Source organism: Silene latifolia, chromosome X (genome assembly GCF_048544455.1).
Source record: "Silene latifolia isolate original U9 population chromosome X, ASM4854445v1, whole genome shotgun sequence".
In the NCBI taxonomy this organism is placed as follows: domain Eukaryota; kingdom Viridiplantae; phylum Streptophyta; class Magnoliopsida; order Caryophyllales; family Caryophyllaceae; genus Silene; species Silene latifolia.
In genome coordinates, this window is record NC_133537.1 from 148,651,733 (window position 1) to 148,670,473 (window position 18,741).

General features: G+C 35.2%; 2 long non-coding RNA genes across 2 annotated transcripts; both read left to right on the forward strand.

The window, feature by feature from the left end:
• The first annotated feature begins 6,476 nt into the window (after nt 1-6,476).
• Nucleotides 6,477-10,042, forward strand: LOC141621621 (uncharacterized). Its single transcript, XR_012532505.1, has 3 exons — nt 6,477-6,550; nt 6,644-6,706; nt 9,319-10,042. It is a non-coding gene; the product is annotated as an uncharacterized LOC141621621 (long non-coding RNA).
• Nucleotides 10,043-12,344: 2,302 nt separating this feature from the next.
• On the forward strand, nt 12,345-15,777 carry LOC141621622 (uncharacterized). The gene is made up of 3 exons (XR_012532506.1): nt 12,345-12,771; nt 12,865-12,927; nt 15,539-15,777. It is a non-coding gene; the product is annotated as an uncharacterized LOC141621622 (long non-coding RNA).
• Nucleotides 15,778-18,741: the final 2,964 nt, after the last annotated feature.

Below are 18,741 nucleotides of genomic sequence, written 5' to 3' on the forward strand. Positions count from 1 at the left end.
CTATCAATAATTATGCCAAATAATCTAGATGTAAAATCTTAGCAACACATTAGTGCATACCGCATCAATCAAAAGACAGCCACATCGTCATTAACATATAAAAAGGAGGAAGGAGATTTGGAAAGATCATACCATGCGGTCTTCTATTTTCTTCGTGCCTCGAATGTGGCGTAGTAGACCCAATGTGATAAGAGTGACAAACAAACAAACAAATATGTACAATATATACAATTTTAAACTACAAAGGAAAGAACATGTTTTTGGAATTTTTAAGTTTTTATGGTTTTTGTTTTTATGAAATTAAAGAACATATTTTTGAGTTTTTTTGAAAATTTTAAATTTTTATGCATTTTTGAAATATAAATTCTCATCCCTCACTTTATTTTGGACATTGTCCTCAATGTATATGTAGGAGTAGGAATGAAAAAGAAATACATGTTTTTGGATTTTTAAAGTGTTATGAAAATTGAAGTACAAATGCAAATGCAAATGCAAATGCAATGATATGAATGAATAATGCATGCTCTAAGTAAATGCGATTCTATATGACACATATAACAAATGAATGAAATATAAACAACACTAGATGATGCATTTTCTCACCTATGATCAAACCTCCCCAAACCGATTTAAGCACTATTTCTAGTGTAGAAAGGAATAGGTTTGGACATTAGTGACTATACATGAATGCAAGTCTATATGCAACTAACTATATGAATCATGTGAGATATACTACAATGCAACTATACATGAGAGATTGGGAAAGAAAGGGTCTTACACTCCCGATCTCAATCAAAGCCTCAATCACCGAGGCTATCATCAGCTCCACTTTCTTCTTGTTCTCCTTCTTCTTCTTCTTCTTCTTCTTCTTCTTCTTCTTCTTCTTCTTCTTCTTCTTCTTCTTCTTCTTCTTCTTCTTCTTCTTCTTCTTCTTCTTCTTCTTCTTCTTCTTCTTCTTCTTCTTCTTCTTCTTCTTCTTCTTCTCCTCCTCTTCGATCATTTTCATTCATGCCTTGGTTTGGGAACACAAGATGGGGTTTCACCCAAGAAGGCCTAGGACCGTTAGGATCAATAAATCCTTGTTGAGCCATATGGTAGTACTGAGGGTAAAGGGCCAAATAGTTGTATTCTTGCCCTTGGTGGATCCTAAAATCCATGTTGCTTATCATACCCATCAAAATATCCATGGCCGATGGCGGGGTGACGGGAGGAGGAGGAGGAGTGTAGGGTCGGTAAACATGGGGATAAGGTGGTATCTCGCATAAGAGGGCCGAAAACCTTGAAGGAATGGCGGGATGCCAAGGTTTGGACCTTGGAATGGTGGTGGTGCATAAGAAGGAGTAGGAGGCACCTCCTCATGTCTCCTAGGTGGTGGAGCCACAATCCTCGCAATGAGGGGGAGGTAGCTCGACATAGGTGCAAGGTAGCTCGACCTAGGTTCGGTAGGAGGAAGGTCCCAACAAGGAAGGGTGACTGTAGTGCTTCCCTAGTGTACCAATCAATGCTTCCCGAATCACTATACTTGCACCATTTATGATGCCTAAAGATAGCCTTGTGGACACGGGCCACGGGGGCGCTTGGGAACAAGCGTTTGCATTTGTGGAGTCGCCACTAATTTATTGTGGAAAATTGAAACTGTTGAATACCTCGTGTCATGTCAAGACACAAAGTAGTGACATGAACACCAAGAACTCGTTACCCTTAGCATTCTATGTCTAGAATGACTCTCGTGGATGCCAATGAACACGGATGTTCGCAGAGATCTGGAGTAAGAGGTGAGGGTACCTATTAGGAAGCTCTTTTGATCGAACACCTAATCCCGCCCGCCTCGATAGCGGCCTCTACTAATAATTAGGGAAAATCGTCTATGCTCGATATATTTTCGATTATATTCATGCAATGCAACATCCAAGTTTTAATCCTAACATATGAGAATTAGACTAAGTCGGTGAACAATTAATTTAACATACAATTGAGTCGAAGTAGGGATTTAGATTTAATTACATGTGAAGACATACAAGCAATGCGATAAAAGAAATACAATAATACAATAATTACAATAATTACAACAGATTAATGATTTATGTCGAAAGTACCTTTAAAACGGATAATTTGGGAAAAAGAATAAATAAATAGAAATTAGGTGATAATACAAATGACAATTAATTGAATACGTAAACTAATTAAAATAAGTCAAGGCATAACGGAAGTTCAGAGACAGAAATCAACCTGGAACAGGCGTAGCAGAGTTGCGCCCTCTGGAAGAGGCGCAGCAGTTGCTACGTCTGTTCCAAGGCTGAATTCTGGCGGTGAAGCCGGAACTGCAAATCGTTAGTATTCGTGGGTGAATTTAATGATTGATTACGATATTCGACTTGGATGAATGTGATTTAGTACATTAATTACATGTGAATGAGTCATAAAAACGATAAAACATGGATGAGATCGGTGTAAACGAATTAATTACATGAATGAAAGATTGATTAGTGACATGAGTGAACTAATTAGGTTAAATATATCGAATTGATGAAGAACTAATGACGGATAAACAGATGGGAATATACCAAAGATCGAATTCCAGAAACTCGATATGAAAGAATCGAATTTCTACAACCCGGATTGATTTTAAAGACGAAAACCCGCAAATATTGGATTATAAGGGATTTAAGTCGGGATTTAACGATGAATTATATACTAACAGTGATTAACAATATGTTAAATTATTAAGTGAATGAAACGAGAGCAAACAATGACGAAATAAAATAAAGAAACGAAACTAACAGAGGACGAAGGTGATGGAAAAGTAGATCTATATACCCAACATATTCATATATGTTTTAATTTAATTGTCATAAAATTAAATGGTGGATTTTATGCATGCAAACTAATAAACAATATAAAGAAGAAACCATCATCTTACATTGTGATTTTCGGATTTATGGGCACAAGTGAGTTCACCTACTCACTTGTTCTTGAGCTTTCCTTATGGATGAACAAGATTCAAGTATAGAATCCCTCCCAAAAGCATATACCCAAGGAATCTCTTAATAACTTATATATTTATGATCTAGTAATAATATAAGTTTTTACTATAAAATTGACACAAATAAATTGTATTTTTACTCTTGAAAATTTCGGTCAAGAGGTGGAATTTTGTGAGATTTTATTTCTCTAGAATTTTACAAATTGTAGAGAGTTTTTAATTTTCTTACTCTAGAAAATTTTTATCCAAAAATGATGAATGAATCTCGAAAAGAAAAACTCTCTTTTCTTTTCTCATATGGTTGGCCGAAAAAGGCCTTGGGTAGTATGCCCAATGCTTTTTATTTTTGCTCTTCTCAAAAGCTTAGGTTTGCATGGCTACTTGTTAGCTTCCATCATTGTGTTTTCCACTTAACAATTAACACAATTTTATTCCACTAACTCCCTCCATAATTTCGTTACATTCAATATAAAATGGATGGTCCATTTTATTTTGTCATTTGTCAATTGTAACATATGTGACATGTTACTTGACATATGAAATTGTAATGTATTTTTAATATATTAAAAATCAACATACTCATAAAATATGTCATATACAAAAATCGACTAGTAATTCGTAATTACTTGTACCAAAATGGTTTCCAATTTATAAACTACAACATTCTGTATTTATAATAATTTATTCATTCCGTTTCAATTGTTTCTGTAAACAATAATTTCATCTAAGTAATAAAAGAATTCGATTACTTAGACCGTGTCTTATTTAATCATATTTACAATAAGATACGTAAATTATACTCACAAAATTATCCGTCAATTTTAAGCAATTTAATTAACTCGTATCGGTATACGATTAATTAAATAATCAATTAAGAGTATTTCCCTATAGGTATGACCTAAGGGGATCAACTGATCACCACCGTCGCACGACAGTAATGTCAAACTCTAGTCAGCTAATCATTACCGATATGTGTGGACGAGTTGACTGTAAAATATTACACCCCACATGTATTCTTAAAATGAGATTTAATAATGATATTTAAATCATGTGATCACACTATTGTTGAGGACACATTTCCCAACAATCTCCCACTTGTCCTCGACAAGTGTGCGTCACCAATTCTCTTGTCCTATTACTATCTCCCACTCAATGCAAGGTGTCTTTCGGGTCGTACTTGCAAGTGATCATATCGAGAGTGGTTTCCTCGATCCGGAGAATAAGCGATTGACCGGATTTATCTATCATAGATACCTTTCGAGCGTGGCCACGCATTTCGATTCATTACTCCTCGAGTGGCCCCGAGATATTGTTTTAACCCTGACAAGGGGGTGGACAATTCCTATCGCATTTATTGCCTTCGACTAGCCCATGACCATCATAACCCAAAATATGCCCATTTGACCCCATTTAAGAAAGTCGTAGTAACACAAATCAAAGTTAATCTGAAACTGTGCCATCTTAGGCGAACAGTCTTTAGTCAAAAGAATTGACTCATTAGAATACTATAGCAGCTCTCGCCACGACCAGGCTATATAAATTGCCAGAACTCTATAAGCGGTCATAAGGCCCGAAGAGTGTTCCTAACGATCTGCCTATGTGATCGACTAGTCATCTCACATGACTCTATGGCACTTGAACTTGCCATCAATCGCATCACACTCTAGTCACTTCGAGACGTCACCTCATACAAGCGACTATGGGCTAATACTATGTTAATCCGGGTTCACTTTAACGGGGTTCAACGTTGTCTCTACAACCCGTTTGGATGTAACAAAGTATAATAAAAGAGTTTTAAAGTAAAACTCGAACGACAAATGCGATTATCACATATGAATAGTCAATGCCTGATTATTATTTCATGTTCTATAATCTAATTTGATCTTGTACGTAGTTGTTCATTTCAAATCAATTGAAATGACATGACACATCATGTTTAGCCTTTGAGAAGGCTTTGGTTAGTAGGTTTTATCAATTTCTTGTACCTTACTCAACCTTACTACATACTCGTTTTCCTCTGTAATGTATACATTTGCATCACAAAACTTCCTGAGTACGTGTCGAGATCCAATCAAGACATAGGTCCTCTAGCCTAAGAATAGCTCCCACTGTTTTCACAGTGTGCGGGACTCATCCTCTTGCACATCTCATGATTGCAAGTGTACTCAATTTCCGTTATTAATATCTCTCATTGTTCTTTATTGCTTAGAACGATTCTAGAAAATCTACTTCTTAATTAACATAGCCACAATGGTATCTTAACCATCTTAATGTGTTTTGATTATGGTTTTGTCGGAAACCATGCGCAATCTCAATTGTCAATTGTCACTTGTGTAACACCCTTACACAAAATTGCATCATACACACTTTGCTTTACTTCCTTAATGCTTCTGCAAGCACTTAAGGGTAATCTTTATAGCTTACATGGTAAAGATTACTTAAATTCGATTTTGAAAAACAATTCATCATACTCAAAGTATATGAAGTGTTATACATCATTACTCATTTAATTGATCCGGCAGCGGAAGCAAATGGAATCAATCAAATATGTTCAATTTAATTGAACTAGTCATGAATCTTATCAACACAAGACTTCTTATTGACGCTAATATCATGTAGATTTATCTTCATAAATCTGGATATTAAAGATGTATTATATTACTCCAAAAGTCTTAAATCATTCTTAATGATCAATATGTCATCCACATATCGGACTAAATAAAATTTCCGTAACTCCCACTAAACTCCATGTATAAACACAACTTCTCGACTTATCGAGAAAAGTTTTATAACATGATCAAAACATTGATTCCAACTCATTGATGTCCTACTTAAGATTCTCTCTTAAGTTTCACATTATCTTAGGATTGCAAGAATCTACAAAAACTCAAGACATGTATTGAATACATTCCTTCTAATTGAAGAAGTGGGTTTTAGATTCACTGTAACACCCGCGAATTTCCCATTCTGACATTTAAAATTTATTAAACCGTTTGATTTCTTTATTTTATATTTTTGAATTATTCGATTTAATTAATTTTATTTCAAACACGATTTTTTTATAAAAATAATATATAAAACCTCATTTATATAAAAATACGTATTAGTAAATTATATTTTTGAGGCATAAATTATATAAGAATATATGTATACATATTTTTGGTCGGACAATAATAATAGTGACAGTAATAATATTAGTTTCCGTCTCAAGCTAATATAGACTCGAGACATTATTCCGTCTAGCTGAAGACCATCACATTTTCACATGTGAAACTTGTTTAATCCCGATCGATCTCATCCGACAACACACCACTAACATTCTGCAACTAGATTAATAATTCTTTTATTCACTTCTCTCACTCTCACTCTCACAAAAACCATCGGACCAACCCCACACCTCCTTCTTCCTTTTCGTTTGGAAAACTAACAGCAATAACAGTAAACAAAAAAGCCTTTGTACACCATTTTTCATTAAACCTTTCAAACTCGAGATCCGTCTTCGTTTCTTGACCAAATTCGATAATTCTCGCTCCATTAGCTTCCTCTTCTCGTTCTCCTTCTTTGTATGTAAGAAAGAGCCGAACTTTCCTCTTCTCCTATTCTGACCGTGCCCTTTTATGGCTCGAAAATCCCGTGTTAACCGTTTTCTTTGTGTTTTAGGTGTGCCATTGGACAACCCGGAGTAGCTTTGAGTCGGAAATGTATTCCTTGAAGAGAAAAAAGGTAACGGTGATGGGATTACTCGACATTATGTCGAAATTTATATGTGCTTAAATGTGTTTTTATTCTTTTATAACATAAAGTTTTTGTCTTGACTGAGTTCATGTGGTGTCCTTTGAGACGGTTTTATTCGAGTTTTACTTACCCATTTTGAGAAAAGTTGGTACCTTTGGATTCTTAGTGAAGTGGGTAATCATGTTGGGTAATTTAATTGGATGAATACTATCATTTTAATGCTTAAAATTTCATCTTAAGACGGTCTCAAAAAGGGAAGTGAAAACCGTGAACAACACTCTGCATCTGTCGAACCATACCAAGCCTAATCTGTCTTATAGTAATATTTACACCTGAATCTTGGCAACCATGACAGGTACTAGATGCCTCACTTTTGACCCTTTCCTAAAATATCCAGAATTTCCAATTTAGTATCACTACCGTTGGATCAAAATTTGTCTTCTACTAATGTTGCTAATCATAACAGACGAGTACAGCCGGAAATATAAAACCCCTTTGTTTGGATAAAGGTAATTCAAAGTTCATTAAGAGTACTGCAAGACATAAACAATTTTCCTTGTTTAGTTTGTAAGGAACCGTGTGTATGGGTGACCTTGGTGGACTATTTTTTAGTCGATTTCATGGATGATTTGAGCCAATTATTTAATTTTTGTCTCATGTGAATATCTATGTATTTAATAGCTTGGTTATATGTAAAAAATTTCATTCTTTTCATGCTTAAAATTTCGTCTTAAGACGGTCATAAATGAGCCTCATTAATCGTGAAAATGGGTTTTGTCGGCAGTTTTCACGAAAGTTGTTTTTGACGGGTTTCTTTATGCTAAATTGAACCAATTTTCTTACTTATATCTCAAGTATATGTACATGTTTGGATTGGGTCATTTCTATGGATGAAATCCGCCTTGGTTTGGCCTAGGAAACCGTCCTAAGACTATTTGGACAAGGGGAACATTTGCTGTTGTGCGTGCGTCGGGTGGTGGTCGTGTGTGCAGTCGAGTCTTTGTTTGGCACAAAGCCGTGGGTCGGGCAGTGCCGGTCATGGCTAGGCCGTAGCCCCGGTTGGGTAAATTTTATCCGTGAAATATTTTGTTCGGGTTTAATTAATTTCAATTTCCGTCACATGATTTATGCATCTTAAATTAATTATTTGTCGTTTATTTACATATTTCTCACATGAATCATAAATGTGGAATTTATTATTTATTCAAGTCAAAATTTGATGAAATGTATTAGTTACTTATAATATAAATTTTTAATCCGTTCATTCTCATTTATTTATCGTATCTCAAATATGAGTGAATTATTCTACTTGTTTAATTAAATTGAGCCATTTATAAGTGAATGCTTGTTTTGCTAATTATAAATGGTTCATTTCCGTTTGTTTACATTTTTATTCTAGTGACAAATATTGAAGAAATGGGTTACTTATTCATATTCATGATTATGATTTGGCATGAAATATCTCACTTGGATTATCATCGGTTCATTATATGTAGTAGTCTCTTTCCAAGTTGATTCGTATCACTTGGTTGAGTCGTATTCTTATGATATATCTTTACGCCATACTTGTCTTTGTTACGCAAGTATTGGTTTACGCCGCACTCGTGCCGTTCACGGAGTTGGTTGATTTATGTTTTTCCCGCCACTCTCGGGTCATTCGCCGATTGTGGGTTAGCTCATATCGTATTCGGTGACAATGCCTTTATGCTATACATTTTGCTTGACTTGTCTTTACGCCTCTTTCGGATTTGTCTTCGCCGATTGTGGGTTTAGCTCATATTTTCCGCCTCTTTCGGACTGTTCGCGATTGTGGGTTCTCGACTTCCGTTCGTCGATCGAGTCTTGGATGCGGACTGTTTCGCCGCATGTCGAATCGGGGACCGTTCGCCCCGAGAGTCGGCGATTTAGACTAGGGACCGAGTCTTGGGAGTACCATTGTCGTCCTACCAGGGGAATTATATATTTATATATGAGTAGTAAAGGTCTTGCTTGGTTATAGATATTGGTATTTGTCTTTCAAGGTAAGAGTTATGCCTTGTGTTGTTTTTCTTGGTCCTATCGGATACTAGGGGTGAGCTATAAGCCCTTTAGTTGCGATATGATCGTCGGGATTGATGTTCCCATCTGTTCTTATGGTGAGATGCAAGCCATAAGTATAAATGTGACATTAGTAGCCACGTCCCGTGTAATGGTTGCTAAGTGGTTTTCCCAAATAATGGCTATGGTTTCTATTCTTGTATTTTTGCATTGATTGATCCCTTACTTAACTGCTTCACATGATTCGGATTCTAATCTCATATATATGTTGTAATTCCTTGAAATGCGTGTTTTTGCATAAATGACCGTATTCTTATCTTTTATATTATTTGATTATTTCACATGAATAGTGAGTCTCCATTATGCTAATATTGATCTATCGTATTCCATCTCATTTAATTGACATGTTTAAATATTTAAACTTGATATTCATATCTTTTGTAAGTATATTACATGATTTATCTAATTGCGTTCTTTGTTATGTTCGTTTCGACATTTTGTGGCTGGGAGAACCTTGAGTTACTCCCCACTGACTGTGGCGTTCATATTTACATGAATGACAGGTGGTGAAGATGCTTACGTGGGGAAGACGTGTGGGCTAGCGAGAACTACACCCTTGGACCTTAGTTTCTAGTTTAGAAACCCCTTATATGTTTATTCGTGGGATATCTTTTCCCCGTTTTTTTTTAGACTTGGGTTGTAATAACCTAAGTCTGCCTATTATTGTATTTGTTTCATTTCATTTTTGGCACCCGCGGGTTAATCTTTAGCTAGTAATTTAAAAGTTTTTAAATTATCACAAATTTCCGCTTTAATTTATAAGTTTTATTTTCCGCTTTATCGCGGGGTGTCACAGTTGGTATCAGAGCCTATGTTGCTCCCGACGCAGACACGTGTACCCCAAATTTAAACTTGAACTTGACCTTGAAAAATGAATGAGAGATGGGTAGACTTAAGGACCTTAGGTGGTAGTCTGTAGTGTGTTTGCTCTTTGTTAGGTTCTAACATGTTTGTTGATTGTCATTTAATAATTGTTGTGCTCTTAGATCAATGACCGTGAGCTTACCTATGTGGAGATTAAGACTTGGTGCCTAGTGCCGGAAACTGAAGATTTGTTCAACCTTTGAAGAATGCTTCTTCTTCCTCGAAGATATTCCTCCTTCTTTGTGTACCTTACCTTATTCTTTTACTTCTTGATGCTTACTTCTTCTTCTAAACTCTCTTTTCTTTTCTTTTTCCTTGAAAGCTACTCTTATACCCCCCAACTTGTCATTTGTTCCTTGTTAATCCTCCCTTAACGCCTTTTTGATAGTTCTCTTTCTTTTGTGGGATGTTAACCTTAGTTAGATAATTTGGCTTGTGGAGTTGTTTCTGGTTGACCTATAACCCCGGTTTTGAGAAGTTGTGATATTGGAAGGACTTAGGTAGTGTGGTGAGACGTACTTGGTGATTCTTATACCTAGCCCCTCGGTAAAGTGAGTATAATTGATCGGTGAAATTCTGTGTGTTGAGTGTGAGTTGCCTATGATACTAAGGTTATGGAACTTCACCATGTTGTTTATACTTGGAATTTGAGAATTTGGTAACTCGAGTATTGTTGCTTGGGGGCTTTGACATGGAGTAGAGTTTATGTTGAGAGCTTGGAAGGAAACACCTCTAGGACGTGTTGGCCGTTGGTGATGAAAGTGTTACATGGAAGTTTGAGGTGAGCTTGAGGTTAGCATAGTCGGTATACTTTTGTGAGTGTTGTGATGATTACATAAGAACCATGTTAGGCATGATTTGTTGCTAGTTTTGGAGTCTCATTTGGGTATCCACTTTGCGGTAATGAGGATTAGTTACCAGAGTTCTTGAGATGTGATTATAAGTTGGGATCGATAGATGTTGAGCTGAGCTGAGATGAGTTAGATGTTTTGGGTGGTTGTCTCGTAGTTTGGAGAATGTCACCATCTATGCTTTAGGTTTCGAGAGTATAACAAGATCTCTTTGGGATGATGGATTGTGCAAAAGAACTTTTGAACTTGGATTTTGATTGATGGTTTACCATTTTGAGAAACTCATGGTTGACACTAGTTGGATATGAGTATAGCTTTGTTAGAAGCGTTGACCTTGATCTCGTGGAGGTTGGTTATAGATGTTAGAGGATTTGGAGTGGTGAAATCACACTTATAGTGAAGTACCTTCTTTCATGGAATAGCTTAAGATGATGTAACATAAGCATTTTGAGGAAATCCTTGGGAGTCTTTGTGGTTATAAGTTTTGTTGTTAAGAAGTTTTGAGCCGTTTAGGGTGATGTTATTTGGGATTCGAGTACTTGGCGTTTCCTTCTTGTCTAATTCCCTTCTTCTTTGACCATAAGTGTTACCGTTCATACCTCTCTTCCTCGCTTCATCATGCTCCTCCTTTAAGTTTGGTACTCGTAAACTTTGTGAAACGTTATCTTTGACGTCCTTGTTGACCTGACTTCAATTCTTATCCCTAGGAAGTTCATCATAGTTCTTTTGATTAGTTAAGTTTGAAATCTCTTAGCGTACTTTGCATTTATGATATCTAAGTTCTTTCCTTTTCGTACAATTTCTAAACGTTTCAAGCTATCATTTTTGGCTCATTGTTAAAAATTTATATTATCTTTACAAAATCTGACCTATTTTAAAAAGGTTCGAAAATGAAAATTTGATTTAGTTCCCTATCTTTTCCTTGAGTGTAAAATTATTTATCATGATTTTAATTGCTAAACCCGAGATTTCATTAAATTTTATCCAATTTCTGTTAACTTTGATCTATTTATGATTTCTTTGTCAAGGTTTAATATTATATTTTCAGGAATTTAACTCCTTTTTGAGTTTAAAAGTGAAACCTTTATTTCCATTTTGGCTTTTGCAAAAGAAAATTTGAGTGGATTACCTTTTCTTTTGATTTTAACGTTGACGGATGTTAAAACTCGTTATTAGAGACGTTTGATAACTTGTTCTACGCTTGTCGGCGAGTGATTTTTGTTTTAAATTTGTCTTTGACTTGGAAAGTTAGCGTTCTTGTGTGCACAACAAGAGCAATATCGTTCCATGAATGAGACTTATACTTTTGAAAACTCTTCATTAATGTTTTTGAAAGTATTTTGATTTTCGATTTATACAAATGAGTTGCTTTTGACCTTATCTTTGATTTGGAATGTGATGTTCTCGAATGCGCAACGAGAGCACCTCCGTTCCTTTGATGAGAATCTGGTTCTGTCGGAAAATTTTATTGGAAAATTTTGAAAGAATTTTAATTCTTACGATAAGTAACCTTTTAATGCTTTGGTTACCAATTTTAAAAGTCCGGTTTTATTTTTATTTAACTTTTTATTTCTACTTTCAAGTTTCGAGGACGAAACTTTTTCAAAGGTGGAGTGATTGTAACACCCATGAATTTCCCATTCGACATTTAAAATTTATTAAACCGTTTTATTTCTTTATTTTATATTTTTGAATTATTCGATTTAATTAATTTTATTTCAAACACGATTTTTTTATAAAAATAATATATAAAACCTCATTTATATAAAAATACGTATTAGTAAATTATATTTTTGAGGCATAAATTATATAAGAATATATGTATACATATTTTTGGTCGGACAATAATAATAGTGACAGTAATAATATTAGTTTCCGTCTCAAGCTAATATAGACTCGAGACATTATTCCGTCTAGCTGAAGACCATCACATTTTCACATGTGAAACTTGTTTAATCCCGATCGATCTCATCCGACAACACACCACTAACATTCTGCAACTAGATTAATAATTCTTTTATTCACTTCTCTCACTCTCACTCTCACAAAAACCATCGGACCAACCCCACACCTCCTTCTTCCTTTTCGTTTGGAAAACTAACAGCAATAACAGTAAACAAAAAAGCCTTTGTACACCATTTTTCATTAAACCTTTCAAACTCAGATCCCGTCTTCGTTTCTTGACCAAATTCGATAATTCTCGCTCCATTAGCTTCCTCTTCTCGTTCTCCTTCTTTGTATGTAAGAAAGAGCCGAACTTTCCTCTTCTCCTATTCTGACCGTGCCCTTTTATGGCTCGAAAATCCCGTGTTAACCGTTTTCTTTGTGTTTTAGGTGTGCCATTGGACAACCCGGAGTAGCTTTGAGTCGGAAATGTATTCCTTGAAGAGAAAAAAGGTAACGGTGATGGGATTACTCGACATTATGTCGAAATTTATATGTGCTTAAATGTGTTTTTATTCTTTTATAACATAAAGTTTTTGTCTTGGTGAGTTCATGTGGTGTCCTTTGAGACGGTTTTATTCGAGTTTTACTTACCCATTTTGAGAAAAGTTGGTACCTTTGGATTCTTAGTGAAGTGGGTAATCATGTTGGGTAATTTAATTGGATGAATACTATCATTTTAATGCTTAAAATTTCATCTTAAGACGGTCTCAAAAAGGGAAGTGAAAACCGTGAACAACACTCTGCATCTGTCGAACCATACCAAGCCTAATCTGTCTTATAGTAATATTTACACCTGAATCTTGGCAACCATGACAGGTACTAGATGCCTCACTTTTGACCCTTTCCTAAAATATCCAGAATTTCCAATTTAGTATCACTACCGTTGGATCAAAATTTGTCTTCTACTAATGTTGCTAATCATAACAGACGAGTACAGCCGGAAATATAAAACCCCTTTGTTTGGATAAAGGTAATTCAAAGTTCATTAAGAGTACTGCAAGACATAAACAATTTTCCTTGTTTAGTTTGTAAGGAACCGTGTGTATGGGTGACCTTGGTGGACTATTTTTTAGTCGATTTCATGGATGATTTGAGCCAATTATTTAATTTTTGTCTCATGTGAATATCTATGTATTTAATAGCTTGGTTATATGTAAAAAATTTCATTCTTTTCATGCTTAAAATTTCGTCTTAAGACGGTCATAAATGAGCCTCATTAACTGTGAAAATGGGTTTTGTCTGGCAGTTTTCACGAGCTGTTTTGACGGGTTTCTTTATGCTAAATTGAACCAATTTTCTTACTTATATCTCAAGTATATGTACATGTTTGGATTGGGTCATTTCTATGGATGAAATCCGCCTTGGTTTGGCCTAGGAAACCGTCCTAAGACAATTTGGACAAGGGGCTGTTGCTGTTGTGCGTGCGTCTTTCTTGGTGGTCGTCTGTGCGAGTCTTTGCTTTGTTTGGCATGGGCCGTGGCTGGGCAGGTGCCGGTCATGGCTAGGCCGTAGCCCCGGTTGGGTAAATTTTATCCGTGAAATATTTTGTTCGGGTTTAATTAATTTCAATTTCCGTCACATGATTTATGCATCTTAAATTAATTATTTGTCGTTTATTTACATATTTCTCACATGAATCATAAATGTGGAATTTATTATTTATTCAAGTCAAAATTTGATGAAATGTATTAGTTACTTATAATATAAATTTTTAATCCGTTCATTCTCATTTATTTATCGTATCTCAAATATGAGTGAATTATTCTACTTGTTTAATTAAATTGAGCCATTTATAAGTGAATGCTTGTTTTGCTAATTATAAATGGTTCATTTCCGTTTGTTTACATTTTTATTCTAGTGACAAATATTGAAGAAATGGGTTACTTATTCATATTCATGATTATGATTTGGCATGAAATATCTCACTTGGATTATCATCGGTTCATTATATGTAGTAGTCTCTTTCCAAGTTGATTCGTATCACTTGGTTGAGTCGTATTCTTATGATATATCTTTACGCCATACTTGTCTTTGTTTCGCCAAGTATTGGTTTACGCCTCGTCGTGCCGTTCTGCCGGGAGTTGGTTGATTTATGTTTTTCCGCCACTCTCGGTTTCGCCGATTGTGGGTTAGCTCATATCGTATTCTGGTGACAATGCCTTTATGCTATACATTTTGCTTGACTTGTCTTTACGCCTCTTTCGGACTGTACTGCCGATTGTGGGTTTAGCTCATATTTTCCGCCTCTTTCGGAGTTATTACGCCGATTGTGGGTTCTCGACTTCCGTTACGTCGATCGAGTCTTGGATGCGGACTGTTCGCCGCATGTCGAATCGGGGACCGTTACGCCCCGAGAGTGCGGCGATTTAGACTAGGACTGAGTCTTGGGAGTACCATTGTCGTCCTACCAGGGGAATTATATATTTATATATGAGTAGTAAAGGTCTTGCTTGGTTATAGATATTGGTATTTGTCTTTCAAGGTAAGAGTTATGCCTTGTGTTGTTTTTCTTGGTCCTATCGGATACTAGGGGTGAGCTATAAGCCCTTTAGTTGCGATATGATCGTCGGGATTGATGTTCCCATCTGTTCTTATGGTGAGATGCAAGCCATAAGTATAAATGTGACATTAGTAGCCACGTCCCGTGTAATGGTTGCTAAGTGGTTTTCCCAAATAATGGCTATGGTTTCTATTCTTGTATTTTTGCATTGATTGATCCCTTACTTAACTGCTTCACATGATTCGGATTCTAATCTCATATATATGTTGTAATTCCTTGAAATGCGTGTTTTTGCATAAATGACCGTATTCTTATCTTTTATATTATTTGATTATTTCACATGAATAGTGAGTCTCCATTATGCTAATATTGATCTATCGTATTCCATCTCATTTAATTGACATGTTTAAATATTTAAACTTGATATTCATATCTTTTGTAAGTATATTACATGATTTATCTAATTGCGTTCTTTGTTATGTTCGTTTCGACATTTTGTGGCTGGGAGAACCTTGAGTTACTCCCCACTGACTGTGGCGTTCATATTTACATGAATGACAGGTGGTGAAGATGCTTACGTGGGGAAGACGTGTGGGCTAGCGAGAACTACACCCTTGGACCTTAGTTTCTAGTTTAGAAACCCCTTATATGTTTATTCGTGGGATATCTTTTCCCCGTTTTTTTTTAGACTTGGGTTGTAATAACCTAAGTCTGCCTATTATTGTATTTGTTTCATTTCATTTTTGGCACCCGCGGGTTAATCTTTAGCTAGTAATTTAAAAGTTTTTAAATTATCACAAATTTCCGCTTTAATTTATAAGTTTTATTTTCCGCTTTATCGCGGGGTGTCACATTCACTTGCTGTATGCATATCTTCATAATGAAACACAATCCCTAAGAATATCCAAATAGACTTAATCATTTCAATTAGTGTAAAAACCTTTGTCACTAATCAAGCCCTTTTGTTTCGGATTTTCATGGCTCTAAGCCTTGTATTGAGTTGTGACTTAAACACTCTTATGTAAGTCATATGTTCATTACTTTCTAGAAGTAATCAACTTGAATCAAACAATTTCTTTTGTGAGTTATAAGCTCTTTAGCATGAATTCATCATTTTTAACAAGTGACGAATTTAACCTCCTAGGTTTTGAAGAAACAATGTATAATGTCTTACACAAAACGTCTCATGTAGCCAAGAAAGACCAGTTTCTTGCGACATAACATTCTCTGTGGCTCTTGAATAATTTCTCCCACTCTGTCTTCTAGAAATAAACTTGTATTTTAGAAAGACAGCTTCATGAGCCGCAAACCCGTCGTGCTCGTGATAATTGAAAAGGGAAAAATGAGCATTTGTTTCTTGTGAAAACTTACAACCATGGTACCCTTACCATTTCATATCTCATATGATTCGATTTAGTGGAAAAATAATTTAGACAAAATGATAAAATCCTTAAAAGGATCAAGTAACTCAAAGTAACTTGATCGAAGTCCAAACCTTATCGAATAGCGTTTGAATTCTTATCCAATCACACATTATTAACTTGTGATATTAGATCACATTTCCATTGGCTTATATCAAAGTCTTCACTTTGATAATCCCATCACGACTAAATCGTGATTTCTTGAACTCTTTAGACTTCTTTAAAGATTTTTCTATTTACCTTATTAAGTTAACACATTAGGGTCAACTTAAATCGTTGGTAAAAGAGAATGATCAACCTATTTTGGATCGATGATTTACAACCTCGATCTCCTTTTCAACCAAAAGGCACGAGACATCTTGCTTTGAATACAAGATACGCATATACCATTAACAATCTAATGGTTTCAAGAGTACTCGATAACTCTTTGCGTTCATCATTCCAAAATTTAAGGTTTAATCTTGGGTTACCAATTTGAATCTTACATCATCTACATGATATATCATTCTAGTTTGGTTTAGAATATAATCACCTTGATAATGGGCTAGCCATACATCAAATCGTGGTGTATAGGGTCACAAAAGTGAAAACCTCTTTTGTATCTTAACAAGTTTATATTCTTATTTAGAGTTTATGCACTTAATAGTCATAATTAAGTACAACTTTAAATCCAAAAACTAGATTGAGTACACAATTACTCTATCTCTCGACATTATTGTTGCTAGTCGTCATATTCTAATCATCCTATGTATCAAGTACAATGATGAAAACCTCCATTGGTTTCTAATATTGACGAAGTAGTACTAGCAAAATTTTATGTTTAATCAAATAAACATTTAAAGAAGAAGGTTCAATTAGATGTCCCACAACTAACTTGTTGATACTTCAATAATTTGGGGTAGTTTTCTTTCTCGTGTCCAACATTTAAGACAATGGAAACTTATAGGTCGGGATTGATAGGTTTAGTATCGTCATTCTCAACAACTTTACCTTTAACATTACCTTGTATCAATTCCATTATAATCTTTACTTCTTGAACCTCGTCCTCATCTTAACGGTTTAAGAGAATGCTCCCACTCATTTCAATGAGTCTTTGCTTTGAGAAGCAAAATTGAATTCATGAAGATTACTCTTCATTTGTTCGTTTTAGTCTTAAAACTTTCATTGAAGTGGTTGCGTTATTTTGGTCAATTTTGATTTCCAACAAATCTAGTTACCAAAATTAGAAACAATTCATTGTAAGTAGATGTGTTAGTCAAGAATCAAAAACCTGTTTGATAATGAATAACTTTAATCTATACTCTTTACAAGAGATCCTTAGCAATGGTTCATTTGAGGTTTTAGAAGCAAATTCATATTTGTCTTTAGTTACGATGTTTTAATGGAGATTTGAATCGAAATGATATCGTATATGAAATGTGGTAAAGAAATAGAACAATATAACAACGGAATAGCGGAAAACTTAACATTTATCGTTTTATTAATAATTGTAAACAACAAGTAAAGCATTTACATAGTGACCTCTACCCAACTATGATAAATGATTCCAAGACCCAAATTCATATCAACTTAGGCACGGGATAGCCGATGGAACCCTTATTAATATAACTCGGTGGATTAACGTTTAATCGATTCTACTTTTAGAACTCTTGGTCGATAAAATTACTCTAATGTTTATCTATAGCCCGGAACACATGCGACTATGGTCACGAATACTTCCGTTGAGTTCAATCCAAATTTCGAATAAATGTGTCCATGATCCAAATTCACATTAATTTGGGCACGGGATGGCCGATGAAACCCTCATCAGCATGAATTCGGTGGATAGACATTCATCACCCACTTCCCCTACGTAACAAGGTTTGTACCCCGGGATGGCCGAGTGCACTCCCTCGCGAAATAGGTTTTCATGGTTTCTACTATTTGGTAAGGCTATGTCTCAATTAATTGTTTTAGCGAGAGGTCATGTCAATTTATTATCTATCACGTTTTAAGTGAACTAAAGCGGTGAACTACGATAATTGTAATTGACACGGTCGATAAACTCGATTAAAATGACAATGCATGTTTTAGTTATGGCGATTTAGCGATGCATGCGACATATAAATAAAATGCAAAGCATAAAAATTAAATCCTAGTATGGCCTTCCTAAAAAAGAAAATCTAATTAACTATTACATATTCGGAAACCAACTCCATTGGTCCCTTGAACTTCGGTTGTGGCACGCATCTCGAGGTAACACCATCTTTATGTATCGCCATCTTGAAGAAATACGTCTTTGGGAAACTCCGAGATAAATAAATTACATAGCAAATTACATAATTTCCTATTATACATTTGTAA